Source organism: Vipera ursinii (assembly GCF_947247035.1).
Source record: "Vipera ursinii genome assembly, chromosome: 1".
Classification (NCBI taxonomy): domain Eukaryota; kingdom Metazoa; phylum Chordata; class Lepidosauria; order Squamata; family Viperidae; genus Vipera; species Vipera ursinii.
The window spans coordinates 3,683,002-3,707,349 of NC_139512.1; the positions used below are offsets into that span (position 1 = coordinate 3,683,002).

Here is a 24,348-nt window from a genome sequence, read left to right on the forward strand (position 1 = left end):
TTGGCATTTTATCTTCTTTCATTTGTCAAACCAGTGTTTCTCAGTGTTGACAACAGGACGATGTGGGGACTTCAACTCCCAGAATTCCCCAACTGGCATGAAATTCTGGGAGTTGAAGTCCACATATCCTCAAGCTGCATGGAACATGGAATATAGAATCACAAGCAGGAAGGGACCTTGGAGGTCTTCTAGTCCAACTGCCTGCTCAAGGTAGGAGTCTTATACCATCCAGTCAAATGGTTGTCCAGTCTATTTTTGAACATTTCCAGTGATGGAGCAGTCACAACTCCAGCCAGCATGCTATTCCATTGATCATAAAATTCTACCATCTTCCTTACTTATCCATTCATGAAAAGTCAGATGGGAGAGGAGCCCATTAACCCCAAGAGATACCACGTTCACAATGTCTTTCTTTTTTTATTCATTTTTCCCATACATACAGTACTAATTTTGCAACCAACATGCTGTCTGAGTTTACGTGCTGATACATATTTAATTCCTAATCCTTTCTTTTTTCCTCCTACCCATGGTAAAATAAATCCCAAGTTTGATAATAGTTCGTTTCTTCTTTTTCTTTCAGTCTCATAGTCAATCTGTCCATCTCTGCGCATTCTAGTATTTTTTTAATTATTTCTTCATCTGATGGGATTCCTTCATTTTTCCAGTGTTGCACTAATGTAATTCTTGCCGCTGTTATGACATGCAAAGTCAAGTATAAGCTTTATTTATTAGTCTTTTCTGGCCTTATACCTAATAGAAAAAATTCAGATTTAAAATCAACATGTTCTCCTAACATCTGTTCTAGCCAAATATGTATCTTTTTCCAATAATTCTTTACTTTTTCACATGTACACCAAACATGATAATACGTGCCTGACTTACGTTTACATTTCCAACATCTATCTGACATATTTTTAAATATTTTGCTAATCTTGCTGGTGGCAAGTGCCATCTATAAAACATTTTGTATAACTTTTCTTTATAGGAAATCGACATTGTCAATGTATAGTTTCTTTCCCATAAATTTTGCCATTTTTCTAGTTCTATATTATAACCAAAATTTTTCGCCCATCTTATCTTTGTTTCTTTAACTTGTTCACTTTCCATTTCGAAACTTAATAAAAAATTACACATTTTCTTAGTTTTTCATCTGAAGTCAACAACGTCTTATCAATCACAGTTTGTTCCTTATAAAATCCATACATTTTAACATCTCTATCATATCTAGTTTGTATTTCTAAATATGTCCACCACATTAGGTTGACACCCTGATTTTCCATTACTTGTTTAGATTTTAAATTTCCTTCAGAGTTTAGAATATCTCTATATGTCCAGATTTTTTCAAAGTCCACTAAATTTGGGTGTACAAATACTTCCATTGTTGACAACCACCCTGGAATTTTTAAATATATTTTACTTTTTATTTTTCCCCATGTTGCTAACAGTGCATTTCTTATATAATGATTTTGGAAATATTGATGAACTCTATTTTTTCCATACCATAAAAAAGCATGCCATCCCAATTGTAAATCATGCCCCTCCAGATATAACAATCTTTTGTTTTTAAGAATTATCCATTCTTTTACCCATGTTAATACAAATGCTTGATAGTATAGAACGGGGCAACCTCGGCTCTTTTATGACTCGTGGACTTCAACTCCCAGAATTCCTGAGTCAGCTATGCATAGCTGACTCAGGAGTTCTGGGAGTTGAAGTCCACGAGTCATAAAAGAGCTGAGGTTGCCTACCCCTGGTATAGAACCCACTCCGGTAGGCCAAATCCTCCATTTTCCTTGACATCTTGTAACAATTTTCGCTTAATTCTAGCTTGCTTTCTTTGCCAAACAAATTTCAAAATTAGTGAGTTCAAACGTTCAAAAAAAAATTCTCCAATTTTATAGGTATTGTTTGAAATTGAAATAAGATTTTCTGTAGTAAATTCATTTTCACTGTGGCAATTCTTCCTAATATTGATAATTGCAAGTTTTTCCATTTTTCCAAATCCAGTTTTAAGTCAATAATTTTGTGTAATTATCTTCTTTTATCGTCGAACATCTTGCTGTTAACTGTATCCCTAGATATTTAACCTTTTTAACTATCTGCAATTCTGTCTTTTCTGATATTTGGTTTTTTGTGGGTTTTTTTTGCTTATCTATTGCTCAGCACATTGATTTGTGCTTCTTAGATTGTAAGCCGCCCTGAGTCTTCGGAGAAGGGCGGGATATAAATGGGATTAAAATAAATAAAATAAATAAATAAAAATAAGGTTTTTAACTATTACTTTAGGTTTTTTCTCTATTTATTTTCAATCCTGCCATTTCTCCATACTGTTCTATCTTTCCCAATAGTTTAGGAATCATCTCCAAAGGTTCTTCTAAAATAAACACCAAATCATCAGTAAAGGCTTGTAGTTTATATATTTCACCTTTTATTTCTAATCCTTTAATTTCTATATCTTGCCTGATATTTCTATTCAAAACTTCCAAAGTGAAGATGAATAACAGTGGGGATAGTGGATATTGTCTTTCTATTACCTCCTCCAACCCTCCAATCTAGCTGCTCTTAGTTGGTAACAGGTTGCTGGAAATGATGGACTTGTATTTCCTACTTCTAGAACTTCAATTCCACATTTCCACAGTTCTGCTGAAACACCCCATATATCCCGTTCAGAAGTGAGCTGTGAGCAATTCAGTTTTGCCCCAAGGCAGACAGAAACATTGACGCTAGCAAGGCATTCATTTAATTTTCCAGCAACTTCCACAGTATAAATGCTTATTGCCTTTGTACTTCTATTGGAGAAGCAAGGTTGTTATCTGGAGAGCTTTAAGCTTTGTAGCATCCAAAATTTAAACACCTGCAACTGAAATATCAGAAAGAGATCTGATGGTTAAGATTTATACCATCCAGGGTGTCCCAGGAGGTGGGTTAATACAAAAACAAAAAAACAAAACAACCCCTCAAGGTAGGGTTTCAATTATACCCTTAACATCTGTGGCAAGAAAGGTCATAAATGGAGCAAATCTCACTTAACAAATGTCTCACTTAACAACAGAAATTTTGGGCTCAATTGTGGTCGTACGTCGAGGACTACCCATATACAGAAAATTTCCCTTATTGTGATTCAATATTCACAAAATTTGGTAAAGAGCTTTGTTAATCATCATTAAGACCCAAACGTTTGCTAGCGTATAACAGCAAGTTTGGGTTCATTTCCAACCAATTGAAAAACTCCCCTTCATTTCTATTGATAGTCTAGTACAGGTAATCGCTCTTGTATGGAACAGAAATTTGGGGTCTTTACTCAACCACAGTCCTAGAACAAACACAGTCCCAGCATTTGAGATGTATTTTGGGTGTAGATCCAAGAACATCTGCTGCAGCAGTTAGAGCTGAATTGGGAATTCATACAGTTCATGCATTATCTAAAATAGAGCTTATAACTACTGGTACAAAGTTAATGAAATGGAGACTGATAGACTCCCCAAGTTATGCCTACTAGAGCAAATAAAACTACAATCACAAATCTCCTGGATCACCAAACTAACAAATTTTGTAAGAAGCTGTGGCCTTCCTGTCTCTTGCATAACAGAAGAACAATCCAAAAAAAGAGTTGCCCAAAGAATTAAGGATATAGAAGCACAAAGTGATATAGCTATCCTTGATAAGGTGGGTAACTTGAAATGGCTGAGTAAATACAAACGTACTTTTCAAGTAAACAGTTATTTGAAGTTACAACTCCCAAAACATCTCAGGGAGATATTTACGCGAGCGAGATTCGAACAGCTTGACACAATGGTCAGATATGGGAGATTTCATGCTATACCGTACAATGAGCGTCTCTGCATTTGTGGAGCGGCAGAAGTAGAAGAACTGGCTCACATCCTATTTGACTGTTGCCTGTATAAGAGGGTGAGAGACAGGTATCTTGGTCTATATACCAAACGAATGACCCATTGGGATCCCCATATCAAAACAACTTACCTTATGTCCGGCCAGAACTTGAAAATAACATTTAACACAGCACAGTACTTAAACAAAATGGTTCAGTTGAGATCTGCACATGTGGGGCTGATTGGGGTAGATTGCAAGGGCGACTCCGAAATATAATTTTATCATATTTTATCTATATCTTAAATTATTGTACACTATTACAATTTCATTTTAGATTGTATTTTATTACCATTTCATTTTAAATCGTATTTTATTCTAATTCCATTTTAAATTTTATTTTATCAAATTCCATTTTAAATTGCTTTTATCAAATTTTACTAACAATTTGTGCTGGAACTTTGCACTTTGATATGGCCCAAGGGCTAATCAATAAAGACTTTTAGTTTTTAGTATAGGTAATCCTTCATATCAATCTTTCATTTAGTGACTGTTCAAAGTTACAACAGCAGTAAAAAAAAAAGTGAGTTATGACCATTTTCACACAACCGTTGCAGCATCCTCAGGGTCGCAGAATCAAAATTCATATGCTTGGGAACTGGCTCACAATTATGACGGTTGCAGTGTCCTGGGGTCATGTGGTCACCTTTTGAAACCTTCTGACAAGCAAAGTCAAAGGGGAAGCTAGATTCATTTAACAACCGTGTTACTAACTTAACAACTGCACTTAACAAGTGTGGCAAGAAAAGTCATAAAATGGGGCAAAACTAAGCTGACAACTGTCTCAATTAGTAACAGAAAATTGGGGCTCAATCGTGGTTGTAAGTCAAGGACTACCTGAACAGCGTTTCTCAACTTCAGCAACTTTATGGACTTCAACTCTCAGAATTTCCCAGCCAGCTGACGGGAATTCTGGGAGTTGAAGTCCACACAACTTGCTGTGATTGATAAACGATGGTCTAGTGCAGGCATGTCAAACTGCCAGCCCACGGGCCAGATGCGTCACGCTGAAATCGCACCCACCCCATGGCCAGCAATGGGGAAAAACTCCCAATAAGTCATGTGATGTCATGTGACGTCGCGAATTTGACATGTCTGGTGTAGTGAAACAAGATTCCAGGTTAATATAAGATAAGACAATGGATATCCTCCTGTATAATGTTCGTAAACCACCCAGAATCTTATTTCGTGAAATGAGCAGCTGTATAAATTTGCTAAGTAAATAAAAATAAATTTTAAAAAAGAATTAGTATATCTTAACTGATAGGGAGATAACTCATTGGCTGTAACTGGAACAGAGCAGTTAAAATACTGTAATGCATTTAAATCTGAGAAATAAAAATTAAACAAAATCTATTTTTCTTACATATTAATGTAAGAAGTGATAATGTATTGCCCTTTTAATGTAAGATTTTATTATTTGTACATGTTTTAGCTATTTTGTTATTCCTTTGCCACTGTTTTTTTCCCAATGTCCTCCAACTTTGGGAATGGTTGGTTTAAAAGTCGTATCTTGGAGAAAGAACTGCATATAACAATATCTTGCTTTTTCTCGTTGGAAAGTTGTTAATGGATCTGTCCTCTCAGGGAAGGGAGGCCCCCAAAATAGTTATATTAATCCCAAGTTACGATATCACAAGTACTGCCATACTGCCCTTGATAGTGTATTCATAAAGATGAGATATAAAGGATAATATTTTTAAAAAGGAATGAGAATTGCTCTCTGTCTCTGGTTTGGTATATTACCACTAGGTGGCAATACAGGAACATATAAATAATTTGGAAAAGTTAGGAGAATGCTTAACACTGTATCTTTAAATAGTTCAGTGGCAGGTAGGAGTCTCACAGGTGAGGTTTGCCCATCACTAAGGTAGGAGTCAGGCATGGGAGAAAAAGCTGCAGAATATTAGTCAATAGGGAGCAAATCATTTGAAAGAAGAGCACAATTCAGAAGAGCTACCGTATAAATAAAACGTATTAACTTCAAACACTGCTCTCTAGAAGGCCAGATCCTGAAGTTGAAACTCAAATACTTTGGCCACCTAATGAGAAGGAAGGACTCACTGGAGAAGAGCCTAATGCTGGGAAAGGTTGAGGGCAAGAGAAGAAGGGGACGACAGAGAATGAGGTGGCTGGATGGAGTCACTGAAGCAGTAGGCGTGAGCTTAAATGGACTCCAGAAGATGGTAGAGGACAGGAAAGCCTGGAGGAACGTTGTCCGTGGGATCGGACACGACTTCGCAACTAACAACAACAACAAAAACTTCAAACAGAATAACAGCGTTGGAAGTGACCTTGAAGGTTTTCTAGTTCAATCTCCTGTTCAGGCAGGAGACCATATATCACTTCAGACAAACAGCTGTCCAGTTTTTTTCTTAAAAGCCTCCAGTGATGGAGCACCCACAACTTCTGAAGGCAAGCCATTCCACTGGTTAATTGTTCTCACCGTTCAGAAATTTTTCCTTAGTTCTAGTTGGCTTCCCTCCTTGATTAGTTTCCATCCATTGCTTTTTGTCTTGCTTTCTGGTGCTTTTTGAATATATGTTGACCCCCCCCTCTTCTTTGTGGTAGCCCCTCAAGTGCTGGTTCGCATCCCACCAGGCTCAAGGTTGACTCAGTCTTCCATCCTTCCGAGGTAGGTAAAATGAGGACCCAGATTGTTGGGGGCAATTAAGCTGACTTTGTAATAATGCCGCTTGGGGGGTGTATGAAAGCCCTAATAAGCAGGCATATACATAGAATGAAGGCTACTGCTAAGCTTGTAAGCCGCCCTGAGTCTTCGGAGAAGGGCAGGATATAAATGGAATTTTAAAAAAAAAATTGGAACACTGCTATCATGTCCCCCCTCGTCCTTCTCTTCATTAAACTAGACATACCCAACTCCTGCAACTGCTCTTCATATGTTTTAGCCTCCAGCCCTCTAATCATCTTTGTTGCTCTTCTCTGCACTCTTTTCAGAGTCTCAACATCTTTTTTTTATAATATGGTGACCAAAACTGGATAAAGTATTTTAAGCGTGGTCTTACTAAGGCTTTATAAAGCGGTGCTAGTATTTCACATGATCTTGATTCTATCTTTCTTTAATGCAGTCTAGGATTGAATTGTATTTTTGGGCTGCTGCTGCTGCTCACTGCTGGCTGATGATTAAGTGATTGTCCACTAGGACTCCAAGATCCCTCTTACAGTTACTGCTGTTGAATCAGTTTCCTCTAATCTGTAGCTGTACATCTGTTTTTTCTTCTCTAAGTTTAAAACGTTAGTTTTCTCTACATTGAATTTCATTTTGTTAGATAGGGCCCAGTGCTCATGTCTGTCGAGATCCATCTTGATCTTAAGCCTATCTTCTGGGGTGTTGGCTATTCCTGCCAGTTTAGTGTCGTCTGCAGATCTGATGAGTTCCCCTTCTATTCCCTCATCTAAATCGTTTATGAAGATGTTGAAGAGTCCTGGACCTAAAATGGAGCCTTGGGGTACTCCACTGCTTACTTCCCTCCATGTAGATGTAGTTCCATTAAGGACTACACGTTGAATACAATTTGTCAGCTAGTTACAAATCCATTTGGTGGTGATACTGTCTATCCCAATTTTTTTTTTAAATTTACTGAGAAGTAGGTTGTGGTCTCCTTTGTCAAATGACTTATTGAAACCCAAGTATGTTATATCCACTGCATTTCGCTGGTCCACTAATTTAATCACTTTGACAAAGAGTGAAATAAGATTTGTTTGGCATGACTAGCAATATCACTTTGGAAGAATATCATTGATATTGATATCATTGCATTGATACTGCAATGCTCTCTACATGGGGCTGCCCTTGAGGACCACTTGGTGGCTTCAGCTGGTGCAGAATGCAGCCATGCGAGTTGTGATGGGAGTCTCCCGATACTCCCATGTAACACCTCTTCTCCGCGAGCTGCATTGGCTTCCAGTTGCCCTCCAGGTGAGATTCAAGGTGCTGGTGATGACCTATAAAGCCCTAAATGGCATGGGTCCGGGTTATCTAAGGGAGCACCTGCTGCCAGCGTCAATTTCCCATCGTCCTGTGCGCTCCCACAGGGAGGGCCTCCTCAGGGTACCACCGGTCAAGGATTGCCAATGGGTGATCCACAGGGGGAGGGTGTTCTCTGTGGGCACGCCTGCCCTATGGAATCAACTGCCAATGGAACTCCAGACTGCCCCCGACCTTCGTTCATTTCGCCGGGACCTAAAAACCTGGCTCTTTGAGCTATCTGGTCTGGACTGAGGGGTTTAATGTTTTTAAATTGTGATTTTAATTTTTTGCAGCTAGACTTAATTTTATTTTATTTTAATTTTATATTGTATTGTTTTAAAATTTTGCCTTGTAAACCGCCCTGAGTCCTTTGGGAGTAGGGCGGTATATAAACCGAATTAATAAATAAATAAAATAAATAGTATATGATGAGTTGCCCCTTCACTGCATAATTCTTAGAAAACCTCTGCCCATCAAGCAAGACAGTAGATTTGAACTGGCAAAACCCCAGTTTACTATTTCCACATCCTACTAAGGTCACTCTGCAAACACTGGCTAACGCAGGAAACTGACCTAGCCAATTTTTTCTCTGGAGCAGAAAATTTCATGTTGTTTGTTTGTAGGGCAAACAATTTAGCAAACAGCTAAATAGAGCCTCCTTGCCCAGGAATCATCTATACTTGATATCAAAAAGAAGCTAAGGATGTCACATACTAGTTGGTACGTATGTGGATTCTTTTCCAGGAAGTCTACGGTTTGTAAGCCCATTTCAGTGGAGAGTCTGATGATTGGTTTCATTCATAAACCTCTGTAGCTGGTAAAGTATCAAAGATCTTGTCCTTCAGAAAGGAGGGACAACAATAGGAGGCCGGGGGGGGGGAACAGTAAGGCTAAAGGAGACAATTAATGGTTAAAGCCCAGAAACTGGGAGACAGTGAGTTCTAATCCTGCCTTATGCGTGAAAGCCAGCTGGGGGACTCTGGGCCCTTCACCAGGAGACTGTGAGTTCTAGTCCTGCCTTTCAGGAGGCAACTGGACTTTCCTGTTTTTCTTTGAAGACCTTTCGCTTCTCATCCAAGAAGCTTCGTCAGCTCTGACTGGATGGTGGGGAATGGAAGGATTTATATTCCTTGCAGACAGCTGGTCATTTGCATTCTTTTAGAGAGTGATTGAGGCCACTTGGAGTTTTGTCTGTATCCTCAGGGTCACCTCAGTAGTGCAGAAACCATTTGAGCTTCAGTTTGAGAGGCAGGCAACAGACTCATCCCCAACAGCCTGTGCCTGTCTTCAACAGTGAAGGGACACAGGGTGGAAAACATCCTGCAGCCAAGAAGGCTCCACACCCATTTGCCTTATTCAGGTGACCCTGGGGACACAGGTAAACTTCCAAATGGCCTCAACGGCTCTCTAAAAGAATGCAAATCACCAGCTGTCTGCAAGGAATATAAATCCTTCCATTCCCCACCATCCAGTCAGAACTGAAGAAGCTTCTTGGATGAGAAGCGAAACATCTTCAAAGAAAAACAAGAAAGCCCACTTGCCTCCTGAAAAAAGCACCTTTGGGACATCCATGACCTGGATGACTGAAACTCTCCACAGACGTTCCTTAGGCATGAATCTGACTGGGTAACTTTGGGCAAATCACCAGGAGGCAGTGAGTTCCTGCCTTGCCTTAGGCATGAAAAGTGACTGGGTAACGTGGGCCAAGCATCAAGAGACTGTGAGTTCTAGTCCTGCTTTAGGCACAAAAGCCCGCCTGACTTTGGGCCATCATTCTCTCTCATCCCAACCCACCTCTCAGGGGAAAATAAGGGGAGGAAGGAGTATAAGGGATGCTTGCCAGCCAGAGTTATTTGTAGAGTGACAAACACTTTCATTTTAGAATCCCAAAGTTGCTGCCTGCAAGTTTGATCGTTGCTAGTATAACATTTTTGATGTTGTGTTCTCACAGTGAGAACAAGTAATAAGTGGAACAACTTTGTGTGTGTGTGTCTGTGTGTGTGTGTGTGTGTGTGTTTGACAGAGAGAGAGAGAGAGAGAGAGAGAGAGAGAAAGAGAGAGAGAGAGAGAGTCAAGATAGTAATTATGTTCACACAGTTGGGGCTACCATATTTTGATTCCCCTCTGGGGACAGCCATGCAAATTGGGGGAGGGGAACACATATTTAGGGACGCGGTGGCTCAGTGGGTTAGGACGCTGAGCTTGTCAATCAGAAGGTCGGCAATTTGGCAGATCGAATCCCGAGTGCCGCGTAACAGAGTGAGCGCCTGTTACTCGTCCCAGCTTCTGCTAACCTAGCAGTTCGAAAGCACGTAAAAATGCAAGTAGAAAAATAGGGACCGCTCCGGTGGGAAGGTAACAGCGTTTTGTGCTCCTTTGGCATCTAGTCATGCTGGCCACATGACCATGGAGACGTCCTCGGTCAAGCGCTGGCTCTTCGGCTTTGAAACGGAGATGAGCACCGGCCCCTAGAGTCGGAAACGACTAGCACACATGTGCGGGGGAACCTTTACTTTTAACAAAGGCAGGATAAAAAAAATCTGATAAATAAATAAGGCATATATAATAAAAGTCGTATTAGATTTCAGTAACATGGAATTTGGCATTTCATCCACTGAAGAAATTCACAAAGGGGGAAAAAAAGGGCCTTTTCTGGCATCACGTCAAACAAGATTACAGAGGATAGGATTCATCTACAGCAGGATTGTTCACAATCCTGCACCAGTTGTGTCTGATCAAACGGTCTTGCGATGAGCTGGAGGCATCATACAAGCTGAGCAAATTAAGCAGGTGGCCATGGAGAGGACCAAGCAAGGAAGAACGGTGCAGGGAGAAAATCCCACCAGCAGAGGTCGGGGACAGGCTACTAAGCAGCAACTGGGACCTCTGCCAAGGAGGATTCCAAAAAGCAAGTTTTTGTGTGAGTTTTTTTTTAAAACACACACACACACACACAGAGAAAAAGCAACTATGGGGCCTGTTGTTTCATTCAGGGGAAATAACCTTCTCCCTATTTAAGGAGAGCTGAGAAACCAAGAAGAATAAGAAATACAAATTAACTTATGTAGATGGGAGCTGATATTTCTAGATAAGCTTTTATAAAAAATAGAGGAACAGCACCCCCACCCCCACCCTTGCACCAGGGCACAGGTGAACACTATGCAAATCCACCTGGATTTACAACACAACATCAAAAATGTTATACTAGCAACAACCAAACTTGCAGGCAGCAACTTTGGGATTCTAAAATGCCAGTGCAAATCCAGAGTCTTTTCAGATTGCAGCTGACCTCTCAAAATATTTTTTCTTCTTTTTAAGTTTCTCCCCTAAGCTATCCACTTTCATTTCTACCCTACAAGTCACTTGCGAACAAGACTTGGAAAGTTAAGAAACTAAATACTCAAACACTTTTAGGTGCCTAGAGTTGTAACAGAAGAAGATGCCTGCTGGGTCTCTGCATGAGTCTGTTGTCCACCCTCTTTCCCATCGTTCTCTTCTGCAGGTGGGACATTTGACTTTGTCTTTTCCATCAAGGATAACCAAAGAGAAGGATGCCTGTTACATCTCTGCATGAGTTCCTGCTCTGGTCTTCCTTCCTTCCAATTAATTTTTGGGGAATAATTTTTCTGGCTTCTGCATACCTTTTCAAATGCACAAATGCATACAAACCTTCTCTTCTTCCAGAATTTCCACCGTACGTCATGACAGTTGTAAGACAAGGCTTCCATGGGACCAGACCCGATTTTATGACTTCCTTGCTCTGGTCGTTAAGTGAAGCAACGTATGCTTAGGAGTGATTTTTGCTGAAAGTGGCTGAAAAGATGAGAAACCAGTAAAAACATTGTAAATCTGATCACAGAAGACTGCAGCCAGCTGCAAAAGCGAGCTGCTTGCCAAGCATCTGAAATGCAGACATGCGACTCTGTGTGTGTGTGTGTGTGTGTGTGTGTGTGTGTGTGTGTGCGCGTGCGCGCGCGCACGTGCAGTCAATGTAACTCTGGAATTAGGTTATAAGTAGAATTTGTGGAGTCTGTCATAGTTTCACATGGTCATTAAGCAGATAGTCATTAAGTGAGGACTACCTGTATCATTGCATCCAAGAGGGTTCGGTTCTCTAAATATTCCAAAGAACTCTCAGAATAATCTACTTTTCAGAGGAGTCTGCCTGCCGCATCTCTGCATGCACACATCTGCTTTGGCTTCCCGCCTCTTTCACTCACCGTCCTTTTGAAGAAGGGGGCAATTCTGGTGACCCAGAGTATGTTGGGGGGGGGGTTTGTTTCTTTAGTTTTTAACCCCCCCACTCCCTTTTATATTCCACTGCTTTCTGATCAACTCAGAACAGTAACACACAAAGGAGAGGGTAGCTTTTCCTAGAAGAGATTGCCTTCAATTTGGCACATTTTAAATTATCCCCCCCCCTTTTCCTGCCTAAGCTTGAAGCAGGCCTCCAGTTTCAAAGGCGGGGGGGGGGGAGCGAAGGAAAGAGCCAGGAGACCAATCTTTTCTTTGCTCCATTCGGTCGAATGCACAGGAATGCGTTCCTCCCCCGCCCGCCCCCCCCCCCCGCCCCCATATCCTGTGCCACTGGGCACAGGCTCTGAAATCTGGCACAGGTTCAACTTCCTGATGGGAATCTACCGAACCCTCAAGCGAAGCTTGGAGTGCTTGCCCACGTACACGCACACATACACAACCTCCACAATCCAATTGCCTTTCCCGCCCCCTCCATCCAAACCAAGGTTCCTCGTTAAAAAGTACTTGGCAAAGATAAATAGTGATCCAATAAAATACTGGAAGTCTTTGCTCTCCATTCCCACCCCCCTGGAGAAGGCGAGCTTTTGGAAGGGGACCAGCCATCCTGGGGAAGGGGGTGGTGGACGCCATTTCTGGGAGCAGGGGGGGGCGCAAGGGAGGGGAGCCTGCCTGTTTAATGAGCAACAGCTGTAGCCAACCCTTTAATCCGTGCAGAGTTTGAGGACAAGCTGTCCTGCAGATTATATAAACCGCCTCTCCTCTGTTTATTTAATTCGGTGGCTTTTTTTTCTCTCTCTTTCTCTCTTTCTCTCTTGTGCTCTCTTGTAACACTGATTTACCCGCAGGGCCAATGGCAGAGGGGGGAGTGGCAGGGCACCAGGGGGCAGGGAGGGCACAAGGGAGCAGGCGGTCGGCCCCTCTGCCGTGTTCCCCCCCCTCCAGCTGTTTGTGACCTCTTGCTGCACCCTCCGAAGGCTTTTTCCAAGGAAACCTTGACAGCTGTGTAGAAACCTTCTCCCTGCAGACAATAAACACCGCAATGATGGGGGTCATTTGCTCTCTCTGTGTCTCTCTCCTCCCTCCCTCCCAGATTGCAACATTTCCTGCTGGTGGGGAATGGATCCAGATGCATGAAAACACACAGGGACTGAGGCCATTTGAGGCCTGGCTTTCCACTAATCCCAGATAGAGAATACATCTGGCCAAAACTGGCAAGAAAACCCCCACTCACCGGGCATCAGGGCCGGATTGGTGTAATGATTAAGGTGTTGGCCTACAAGCCAGGGACCGTGAGTTTTAGTCTGACCCTAGGCATGAAAGCTGGCTGGGTGACTTTGGGCCAATCACCAGGAGACTGTGAGTTCTAGTAAAATCATAGAACATAGAATCATAGGGCTGGAAGGCACCTGCCTTAGGCATTGCCTTTAGTTACTTATCCAAATAATAAAGGCAGGATTTTAAACAATCTAATAAATCCAGAGGGACGCAGTGTCAGTTGTGGCTTTCAACTCTTCTAAAATTTGGAAGATTTTGTAGCGTCTGTCTTTCTGGGAATGAAATTCTAGGGTTTCTGCCAACCTCTCTTCTTGGAGCTGGGCTTCCTTGCCAGACTGCTTGCCTTTGTCGACTTCCTTCTTCCTTTTTCTCAGAAAGCTTTCCACTTCCACCCTGCCATGCACAAACATTCCTCCCCATCCTTGCTGAAAGCTGCAATTACAGGAAATTAAAAAAAATGGAGGTGGGTGGGGAGGAAATGTCATCTGGAATTAATAAGCTACTTCCTGCAGCTACAAGTCCACCGTTGTGGGGTATTTGCAGCTTTGTTCTCACAAGGGCTTGTGTGGCAGATACCAAAGAGATGTCCTCATTTCCCCTTTGACGGCATCAAAAATATCCTCGGAAATTGCTTTTTTGGGTTGTTGTTTTTTTCAAGGTCCTCATGACTTTGTCTTCCTCTTTTCCCCAGCTCACAACTGAGGCAATTTAAAGTTATCCCCGACTGCTCCAGTTTGAAAGGAGAATCCTTTCCCTTACCCTCACCACAATGTTGGCTAGGCATGCAAACAAGCACACTTCCCAGGTCATTGGGGCTATTAACAGGTTCAGATTGGGTTCTGTCCAGCTTCTAATGGACACTTTAGATCAGCGGTCCTCAACCTTGGCAACTTTAAGACTTGTGGACTTCAACTCCCAGAATTCCTCAGCTGCTTTAGATCATCATCTAGTAACTCCCTCCCACTGGTTAATGAAGACTGATATCTTTGGCGGCTTTGGCTTAAGTTGCAGGGGGGACAGACACCCAACCAAGTCCTTTTCAAGTCTTCCATGGGCTCCTAAATCTGCATTTCGTATCTCCAGCCTTCCCATTTTAGAGAAGGTTATTGAGAAGATGCTAAGATGCCTTCACTTTCAGAGACACGAGAGGAAATGAGATGTCTGGATTCTTTCCAGTCAAGTAACCAAGTCAGGGAACTGAACTAGAGGCCTGGATGGAGCCTGGTCTTACTGGGTGTCTCAGTGGCCCTTGAAACAATCAACTATAACAGTGTTTCTCAGACTCAGCAACTTTCAGATGGGTGGACTTCAACTCCTCAAATACCCCAGCAGATTGCAAGACCCTGAGCCTGCAGGATTGTGAAGAATCCTGCCATAGCTGACCTCTATCCTCTGTAATGGCCTTCTTAGGGATGGGGTACATAGCTAGATGATCTCACAGAGAGAGCTTCCATGGTCCCCAAATCTCCAACCTTCATTGATTCAGTATTTATATCAATGTTATATTTGTCTATGCAATTGGACCTTTTCGCCAAGCTGCCTGAAACTGACAGGACCCACGGGGGTGGGGGAATAAGAGCATGGACAAATTATAAGCAGTTTGGGTGGAAAAGATTGAAAGAAGCAGTGTTTCTCAACCTCAGCAACTTTAAGATGCATTGACTTCACCTGTCAGAATTCTCCAGTCAGATTGCTGCCTGGTGAATTCTGGGAATTTAAGTCCGTGCATTTGAAAGTTACTGAGGTTGAGAAACACTAGACTACAAGTAGTCCTTGACCTAGAACAGTGGTGGGATTCAAATATGTGAACAACCGGTTCTCTGTGTGGATGCCGCTTCCAGAAGTCCATTCTGGGCCTGGGCAACAAAAAATTAGCTACCGGTTCTGCCGAACTGGTGTGAGCCGGCTGAATTCCACCACTGACCATCAACCATTTGTTTAGCAACCTTTCAGTTACAAAGGCACTGAAAAAAGTGACTTACTCACTGGTCCTTGCATTTACAACCATAACAGTGTTCCTATGGTCACATCAACAAAATTCAGGCACTTGGCAACCAACATGTATTGACAACAGTGTCCTGGAATCATGAGATTACCCTTTGCAACTTTCCCAGATGCCTTCCGACAAGCAAAATAAATGGGGGAAATCAGTTTTGCTTAACAGCTATGGCAAAAAAGGCTCATAAAATCCAGCATGACTCACTTAACAACAATTTTGCTTACCAGCCGAAATTCTGGTTCCAATTGCAGTCACAGGTTTAGGCCTCTCTGTGTAAAATCCTTCATAAGTGTTACACTCTTTTACCTTGTTCTATTTTTTATACAGTAAGACGATTAGTTGTAGGGCACTCTTCTCTGGAGGTCCCCCTTTTCCCATATACCATTTAAGGGTGCGAATAAGGTTCTAGAAGGCAGTATTATTAATATTAAGCAAAAATTAAGAACATGGGGGCATAACCTCAAAGGGACAGGAGGGAAGTTCAAAAATAATGTTAGAAAGTTATTATTTCACAGAAAGAGTGGTGGAAGCTTGGGACCAACTCCCAGCGGAGGCAGTGAGCCAGACATCAGTAAATGAGTTTAAACAAGTCCATCTTCCAACAAAAGTTAAAAAATAAAATTAAAATAAAATTTAATAATAATAATAATAATTAAAAACAACAAATACATAAATTAAAAAAAAACTCAAAACTCAAAAAGGTAGATTCTGTGGACCACCAGAACTTTTCCTGCCATTAGTTTTCTATGTTTCTATTTGACGCTTACAGGACATGGCTGGAACATGTCATCCATCAATTCACAGTGCAATATCCTTAGTAGACCACTGATACCCATATGTACCATACATGACACCTTCAGCCAAGCAGGAGGCACCATGGAAGCCTTGACCATAAGAGTTGCAAGGCCATCAAAGAGAGTTGATGGCCATCAAATCCAGCCTTCTAATCAGTGCAGGAATCCAGATTAAAACTTCCCATACAGGTAACTCTCTAACCTCTTTGTTCAACACTTAGCAAACTTCAACAAAAAAACAACACAAGATCTCTCTGGGGTTGATTGAAGAGAATAGAATAACATTTCAGCAGCTGGAGAGCTTTCATATTAGAACCCAATTTATCTCCCAGGCTGCTAAGGTGAGACTTTTTCAATTTTTTTACTCGTAACCTCTGTGTGAACTGCAAAAGAGGCTTTTTTTTGTAATTGCTAAGAGAAGGATATTCAGATGTGCGTCCCTCTTAGAATCTGAGCATACCATTACAGTATGCTTGCTCCATTTAGACATATTTAATGAATGGAACCCACTACTTCGCTGGATAATGGGCTCCCCTTTTAACCACTTCTTGCTTTTGGGAAGATTTTTCTGGCATTCTTTCCATTATTTTGTATGTGGTGTTCGGGAATCAGGAAGTATTTGGGCTCTTTTCTATGTGACATCCTTTCAGGTATTTGAGGAATGCTATCATACACACCATCACCGCAGACGGGGACTGCAGCCAAGAAATTAAAAGACACTTGCTCCTGGGGAGGAAAGCCATGGCAAATCTAGACAGCACACTAAAAAGCAGAGACATCACCCTGCCAACGAAAGTGCGTCTAGTCAAGGCTATGGTCTTCCAAGCTGCAATGTATGGCTGTGAAAGTTGGACCATAAGAAAGGCTGAGCTCCAAAGAATTGAGGCCTTTGAACTATGGTGCTGGAGAAGACTCCTGCGAGTCCCTTGGACTGTAAGGCGATCAAACTGGTCAGTCCTAGAGGAGATCAACCCTGACTGCTCTTTAGAAGGCCAGATCCTGAAGTTGAAACTCAAATCCTTTGGCTACCTAATGAGAAGGAAGGACTCACTGGAGAAGAGCCTAATGCTGGGGAAGGTTGGGGGCAAGAGAAGAAGGGGACAACAGAGAATGAGGTGGCTGGATGGAGTCACTGAAGCAGGCGTGAGCTTAAATGGACTCCAGAAGATGGTAGAGGACAGGAAGGCCTGGAAGAACATTGTCCATGGGGTCACGATGGGTTGGATACGACTTTGCAGCTAACAACAATCATACACACACACACACATCCTTTTTCCCCATAGTTGAAGATACCCTCTCTTCTTCAATCTCTCTTTATTCAATTTAGTTTCTAGTTTCTGGTTGTCTTCGTTACCATTCTCAGAAAATGTTCCAATTTCTCTGAATCTTGACCACAACAGGAAAAAAAAATACTTGACAAGGATCTGACCAAAGTAGTACAATTGCTTTCTGTGGATTGGAAAGCATACAACTGCATTTGCCTTTTTTGCAGCAATATTACACTGCAGGCTCCTATTCAGTTTGCAATCAACTACTATTCCCCTAAATACTTCATTTTTGGAAATCCTGATCAGGTATTCAGTCCTATAACCATGCATCTGATGTTTGCTTTCTAACTGAAGACTTTAACCCTCATCTCTGTTAAACCTCATGATGTTTGCAGTGTATGCCTCCCAGCATACACAAAGGACAGCACAGCAGGAGGAGGATGGTGCAGATCAGCAGAGGGGCTGGACAGCTCCGGGCGATGACTGCTCACTCAGGATAAGCCTAATGACTTAAGCTGTTGACAGCCCCAGGCATGGTCAGCCTGGTGGGAAGCCAGGATCTACACCCATTGTCACCTGCACTGGCAGGAAGCCCAGGTTTGAACTGATTGGATGCCATCCACCTGAGCAGGTGCAAATAGACGCCAGGCTTCCCTGTTTCCCCAGTTCGTTCTGTTCAGAATAAACTCATCTTTACCCCAGCTCTGTGTCCGTCTCTATGTGAAGCATGCGACCTTACAATGTTTACCGTCAGCCCCATTCTCCAACTTCTCAAGAGAGTTTTGAATTTTATTTCTGTCTTAAAGGGGTTTGGTTATTCCATACAATTTGAAAAATTGGTAAATATTCCCTTCATGGTCCATCCACATCAAATTGGAAAGAAATAAGGGATTTGAGGGAAGGGATCTAAGACTCACCTTTATAGCATCCCATCTGATGTATCTCATCAGCTTGATATGGAACCACTGATGAACATGCTTTCAGTATGAACTCAGCTCAGCAATCCTTCCCTGCCACAAACAGATTCATTGATCAGTTTTCCCTTCTACCTCCTGTTTGAGCTCCATAGCAAGATCCTATTTAACATTCCCTATTTTCTTTCCCCGGGGCATGTATTTACGAATTTTCTCTTTCTGTCAAAGAACAAAATAAAATTTAATAACAGTTTTAGAGAATTTGGAGGGCAGAACATAACATATGGGGAGGTGCATATGGTGCTTTGAGCCTTGTTTTTGTGCATCAGTGTTTTAGGAGGAAGAGTGGTTGTAAATAATAAATGTGCACATAAAAATGATAAATGTAATCTCCTTCACAATATTTCTCACCCCCCCTTACTATTGGAGAATGCACGGCCTTTCTTGGTTGAATCCCACTCTGATTTTTCAGGGTTCCAAAACCTGGGAGAGTTAGAGGTTTCCAAAAATTACATTTGGGAGCTGTGTGTGAGAGAGAGAAAGAGAGAGAGAGAGAGTCAGTACAACCTAATTCACTCTTTATGGGAATGCACTGCAACACAGCAAGCTTCTTTAGACTTTGCAGTGCAATTCTCAACTCAAAATTCATATTCAGAAATATGTATATCAGAAAACTTGCTAATAAAAATGTATGTATTGGGGAACTGGCAGATACAAGGTAGGGAGTTGCATTGCTAAAAATGTGTTTTTTTAAAAAAAAATATATACCCATCAATATGGAAATTTCATGGAATATAGTTATATTGTAGCCAGACCTGGAACTCAGAATGTATTAAGGATCCTATTTCTTGGACCTTCCTGTTAGTTGATTAATCATTTCATCTGCTGTTTGTATTTATTTATTTATTTTGTGGCTTTTTTAATGTTTTAATAATTTTAGAATTGTAAACCGCCCAGAATCACTTGGTTGAGTTGTGCAGCTATAAAAAATTGAAATAGATAGATAGATAGATAGATAGATAGATAGATAGATAGATAGATAGACAGATGATAGATAGATAGATAGATAGATAGATAGATAGATAGATAGATAGATAGATGTAGGTAGGTAGGTAGATACAGGAGAGAGAGAGAGATAGATAAAAATAAACTAAGAAATGACATAAAAGGTTTAAAGCAGGGGTCTTCAAACTTGGCCCTTTTATGACTTGTGGACTTCAATTCCCGTGCCTGGGTGAGGAACTCTGGGAGTTGAAGTCCACAAGTCATAAAAGGGCCAAGTTTGAAGACCCCTGCTTTAAACTGTTAAATACTGGGTTCTTCGCTTCAATGATGAGACGAGGCGAGTGAGTTCAGCAAAGATCATTGGGCTGGGTGCCATTTGTATGGCTTTTACTTTAGACTCAGCAGGGTGGATGCTGTCAGCATCAATGCGAAACCCCAAGAACTCAGTGGAGGGGACTCCGATACTGCACTTATTCTTTTTAAGCTTGAGGCCTGCTTTGTGCAGCCTTTGCAGGACGGCTCTGAGCCTCCTTGCTAGCACCTCAGTGGATTCACCAGCGATGAGCACGTCATTGAAATAGGGGCAAACTCCCAGAATGCCCTTGAGTGTACGTTCCATGATGCCCTGAAAAATGCCGAGGGCTACACTAACCCCAAATTGCAAGTGCTTTACTTTAAACGCCCCCCCCTGTGGGTTACAATAGACTGTGCCATGGCTGTGGCCTCATCAACAGGAAGCTGCTGGTAGGCCTGAGCCAAATCTAATTTTGCAAAAATGGTATCACCCTGCAAAGATGCCAGGATGTGGCTTACTACTGGTACTGGGTATGCGTGCTGTTTGAGTGCATGGTTAATTGTGCATTTGTAATCTGCACAGATCCTGACCTCCCCGTTGGCTTTAAGTGGCATTTAGATTGGGGTCTCCCAGTTACCCCCATCTACTGGCTGCAGTACGCCCTGTTCAACAAGTTTATCTAGTTCAGCATCTATCTTGTGTTTAAGAGCAAATGGAACCTTACAAGGTTTAATCCTGACTGGCACTACATTTGGATCTAGTTTAAATGCTATTGGCAGGCCCATGTATGTACCCAGAGCTGAATCAAACACATGTGCAAATTCCTTGCCTACTGTCGCTAGACTCGCAACTTGTGTCCAGTTGATCCCGGTTACTTGGATGCCTAGTGCATCAAACCAATAGAGCACAATCAGGCTCATTCGCTGACCCCCTACTACGACAACATCCAGGTGCCCCAAAAACCCCTTAAATTTAACAGCTAGTGTGGCCTCACCCTTGACTGCAACTCTGGCATTCTGAAAATCAGTTAGTACAATGTCAGAAGGCCTCAGCTTGGCCCATCTCTTACTGCGACTACAAACGAAATTAAATGTTTCAAGGGAAATAATAGAAACGGTGGAGCCCGTGTCCAGCTCCATCTTGCAGGGGACCCCTTGCAGCTCCACCTGAAGTCTATACTTTGGCTTAATTGGGTGGCGAGCCCCGGTACGGCAAATGCTTCTGCGGTTGGAGCAAAACCCCACACTATACTGTCCCGGGGCCCCGGTACCTCTCCTGGTCAGATCTTCCGACTGGCAATTTGATGGCCGGTCCCTCTGGCGACCTCTGCAGACAGACACGATGTGGCCCATCTTCCCGCAGGCCTGGCACGTGGCTGTCCGGAACCTGCAGTCCAGGTTTTGGTGGCGGCTGCCACAACCTGGGAATTTAAGGAAGGAATCTGCCTTTTAAGTGTCCCCCTGTTGCTTGTTGCTGCGACACTGTTGGTCGTGGTGTCTGTGTAGCTTGCCGACTTCTGTGTTGTCTTCGGGGTCTTCTGTGTGTTCGGCATCCCCGTGGTGCACGGCTTCTTCGCATTGTGTAGTTTTGGCAGGCTGCATGTCTCGTATGGCCCCGCCGGCGGCTTCGTCCGCCGTGACTTCCTTCAGCACATCTGGGAAGTCTGAGTCTCTTTAGCGAAGAGCTTTTGCTGTAGCTCTCGGTTTCAGAGACCACAGACAAGCCGGTCTCGTAGCCTCTCCTCGATGTCGGAGAACTGGCACAGGCGTGCAGCCTGCCTCAAGGCCGCGATGAACTTGGATGCGGTTTCACCTGGTTGGACTTTTTGCTCGAATGCATAGCGCCAAGCAATTACCGACAGCTTGGGCTGGAATGAGTTCAGCAAAGATCATTGTTTATTGCTTGCAGGATCTGAACTGAGAAACAGGGCTGCAAATGCAGCAATTTATACCCTGGCCTCTAGGCGGCGGCCAATAGGTTTAAAGCAACCTATTGCTGCCCTAGAGGCAGCCAATGGCGGCACTGGAGACAGGTTGTCTGAGGAGCTGGGAGCCATTAGCCAGCTTCCCTGCTTAAGCAACCTTCCAGCAATTAACCCACGTGGTGTTCCCTTAACAAGACAAAGCCCAATACATTACAAAACCATAGAATCATAGGCACTCAGTTTGTTGAGGTTGGTGGGAGAGATTAAATTGCTTTAGGCTGCCCACCCTAAAGCAGTCTTATTGAAAGTATAGCTCACTATAGAAAATGATTCAATGGATCAATACATGCTGTGCAGAGCTGCAAATTATATCAATAAAAGTACAGACCCTAGTCTTATTACATCCTAGTTACTGGGTGCGAGGCTTCAGTGAAGAAAAAGCAGTGGAGAAAAATATTGTATTGACATAAGACAGCAAAAAGACAGTAAGAGAGCGGGCTTCAAAAGATCACACTATTCCCTAAGAACTTTCCGCTAAATCATAAAGATGACTAAAATGGTGAAGGATGCATGTAAAATATACACTTCTTTGCAAAGGGGAAATCACCTGAGAACTGGGAAGGTTTAGGAGAGTGAAATCTGTATTACAATTGAAGCAATGCTCCTGTAGGTTCTTGTCCATATCTTTTTTCCCCCTTTTCTATATTACTGATATTTACAAGTGCCCTGTGGAAAAGCTTGCAAAGAAAAAAAAAGGGACCCTGGGTGTGATGGTATAAACAACAGCATGGAGATTCCTTTTGTGTGAGTGTTTACCTAATGCGTTGCTGCACTCCTGAACACTGATATCAGATCGTGTACATGAAAAAAATATGTTACAGTTGTAGGTGCAATCTGATAAATTGCTTTTGTGTAGTGTTTTATTTATGGAGAGCAGAAAATACACAGAGGAAACAGATGGAAAGCTGGAAAAAATGTACGCACCACATCCAAGTATAGAAATAAAAAATAGCATGATAGCAAAATTCTAATGTATCAGTTTCATGTTTAAAATAATACTCTTGTGTGGAAAAGAAATTTAGAATAGGACAACATTGGAAATATTGTTTACTGGATACGCAGATAGATTGCATTGAAAAATGGTGCATTTCTGATAGTAAGACCAGGGCTTTTTTTGTCATAGAACGCACGGAACGGTGTTCTGACATTTTTTTTTTGGACGGAAGAATTGGTTCCTTCTAAGCTGCCAGCCCGCGTACAGGTATGGCTGCAGAGCGATTTTGTGGTCCTCCAGCAGCCCAATCTGCACTCTGGAGGCCTGGATCTGGCTGCTGGGGGGCCGCAAAATCGCTCCGCGGCCATGGATCCGGGTTTCGGAGGCTTGGAAAAGGCCTTCAGAGCCCGGACTGGGCTGCTGGGGCGCTGCAAAATCGCTCCGCGGCCATGGATCCGGGCTCCAGAGGCTTGGAAAAGGCCTCTGGGGCTCAAGCCGGGCTGCTGGGAGTCTGCAAAATCTACTGGCTCATATTTATGATGGTAGCAGTGTCCCAGATTCACGTGATCTCCTTTTGCGAACTTCTGACAAGCAAAGTCAATGGGGAAGCCAGATGCATTTTACAACCATGTTACTAACTTAACAACTACAGTGATTCACTTAACAACTGTGGCAAAAAAGTTGTAAAATGGGGCAAAACTCACTTAACTGTCTCGCTTAGCAACACAAATTTGGGGCTCAATTGTGGTCATAAGCCGAGGACTACCTGCATTCTACTTTTCCATCATAGGTAGGACAGATGGCACGAGGGGGAATCTGGAGAGATATGCCGAGGTCTTCCTGGTCAGAGAGAAGAGACAGATAAGCTTCTGTTCTCTACCAGGGTGACTTTTTAACCGTGGTCCCCAACCTTTATGGCACCAGGGACCGGTTTCAAAGAAGACAGTTTTTTCACGGACCTGGGGTGGGGATGGTTTTGGTTTCTCTCACTCACCTGCCACTCACCTCCAGCTGTGCAGCCCGGTTTCTAACAGGCCACAGATTGGTACCGGTCCATAGCACAAAGGAGCATATGGCATAGGGATTTTACCAAGCCATCTTTACATGTACATAAAAGCTGTTAGAAAGAAATGTTTTGATAGCACCCCATAGGACTACTGAGAGTAGGACATCAGCCTGGCTAAGGCCCCACAACATTTCAGAATTAGAACTGAGGAGTTAAAAAGATTAAAAACTAATACAAGCTGATTATATATATATATATATATATATATATATATATATATATATATATATATATATATATATATATATATATATATGTGTGTGTGTGTGTGTGTGTGTGTGTGTGTGTGTGTGTGTGTGTGTGTGTGTGTGTAAATTTTTTGGATTGCTAACAAAGAATTAAAGGGAGACTGATATGCATTTCAAACTTATTTGTTCTCATCAGTCAGCCATACCCTTCTGAGATTCGAACCTGGGCTGATTGCACATTAGGCAATTGTTCTAACCCCTAGGCCACAGGCTCTCTCTCTCTCTTTTTTAGCTGAGAAGCAAGGGAGATATGTGTTAAATGTTTGTTAAATATTTAGATTACCTTGCTAGGCCCCAAATGTGGGACAAATCTTATTTCTGATTTGTCCCATATTTGGGGCCTATCAAGGTAATCTAAATATTTAACAAACATTTCACACACACACACACACACACACACACACACACATATGTAAAGGTAAATGTAAAA

At 42.3% G+C, this 24,348-nt stretch overlaps 1 long non-coding RNA gene across 1 annotated transcript; it reads right to left on the reverse strand.

The window, feature by feature from the left end:
• Positions 1-372: 372 nt before the first annotated feature.
• LOC310632825 lies at positions 373-13,807 on the reverse strand. The gene is made up of 3 exons (XR_014490920.1): positions 13,715-13,807; positions 11,549-11,692; positions 373-750 (listed from the first exon to the last, which is right to left on the reverse strand). It is a non-coding gene; the product is annotated as an uncharacterized lncRNA (long non-coding RNA).
• Positions 13,808-24,348: the final 10,541 nt, after the last annotated feature.